This window comes from Nannospalax galili, unplaced genomic scaffold (assembly GCF_000622305.1).
Source record: "Nannospalax galili isolate Female #2095 unplaced genomic scaffold, S.galili_v1.0 scaffold576, whole genome shotgun sequence".
In the NCBI taxonomy this organism is placed as follows: Eukaryota; Metazoa; Chordata; class Mammalia; order Rodentia; family Spalacidae; genus Nannospalax; species Nannospalax galili.
The window spans coordinates 1,450,180-1,451,824 of record NW_008339223.1 but is presented as its reverse complement, the minus strand read 5'-3'; positions in this window follow the sequence as shown (position 1 = coordinate 1,451,824).

Here is a 1,645-nt window from a genome sequence, read left to right as displayed (position 1 = left end):
ACAGACTCAAGAAAATGAAAGAGTAGTTCCTGGTTTTGAGTAAGAATTAGGGTGCACGGTGTGAGAGGAAGATGAAGCACGAGGGAGCAAACCCTGAAAGGGTGCAACAGCCCAAGCATCCTAAGAAGTCATTGGGGCATGGTATACGTCAGGCTTTGGTACGGAAGGAGTGTGGTGTGGGAAGCATCACCTTTGTATGTAGCTTCCAAACATTCTACTCTGCCTGCTGGATGGAGGATGCATTAACACAGGCTAGAAATAGGATGTAGGAGGGTATTGAATGGTCTTCATGAGAGATGATGATATTTTGGCCTATAGAAGGCATCAATTAATCATGTTGCTATAGCCACTGATGATTCATAGAGGACAGGTTTGTGTGTGCTGGAAAACAGCTTTTTGGGGGATTTCTGTGACTTCTTTGCTTTCTCAGGAGTGAATGTGCTGCTTTGAAGGCACATATCTGGGAGACAGGAGATATGGAATACTACCATAGCGGTCCTGCCCAAAACTGCCTGGGCATGGCCTCAGGAAAGAAGGGATGAGGTGACAGAGTGACGCAACTAAATACGCACATAGAAAGGAGGGAGTTAGCATGAAGGCTCTACCCTGAATTCTTTCTCTTGTACAGTTTCAAGGATTAAAATTTCTTCTCCTGGACATTTCCTTAAACTACATATGGCAATTTGCAAGATACACCAAGCTATTACTAACATTATTCTGTGTGTTTATTATTTAAATTTAGCAAACAAATATAAAACAGTATTTCTTAGAATGGGATTTTCATTTTGTTGCGATCAATTTATTTTCTTTTTGATTCAGGGGAAAAATCCAGGTTAGCAGTCTAACATCAACTTAAAAAAAATAACTATCACCTTCCATGAAGCAGCAAAGCCTTCAGGTAGATTAGGCTGAGATGCAGGAAGCTTAGAAGCAGGCAGATGTTAAGACTCGGAAGGATTGTTCAGTTAGGACTCATTTTCTCCAGGACACAGGTTTCTTCCCAGACTAGCACTGGATGAGAAAGGAGGACTTGGTACTCTGCCCCAGACATTTGGATTGCTTAAGAGGGAGGTCCTACGTGGCAGATGTGCCCATGATCTTGGAATTTCAGCTTCAAAATGACATTGGAATACAAGGAAAATGTTACTTGAGGAATCGTTCCAAGTAAGATTTGCCAAGGATTACTGGAATATGAGGCTGTTTGGTTTCTGGATAAAGAGTCTTTAAAAAAAATCTTTCTTGGGGAAGTGCAGGCACTTTAAGTGGGAAAACCATGATAGAGGGGTGAGATGATACAAGAGAGAAACAATGCCTAGCTAGTCACAAAAACCAGAGGGAACCATATTATTCCTACAATCTACTGACAAATTATACATAATAGATCAAGAAAAATATCTCTAGATAAGGTTTATTTGAGACCAACTGGTCATTACCCAAGATTTATCTGCAAGACACACAGTAATTAAAAATGCCAGAATGGTGGAACTAAACTTCTTGGATGTTTAACAGACATACCTTGAGATCTATACTAATTGGGTCAGAGGGATTCAAAAGACACTTTTTGCTCCTTTCCCTCCTGGATCGATTAGTTCCCAGGGACTATGGGCATCGCGCAAAATGTCCTGTAACGGTGGTGGGTCATCTG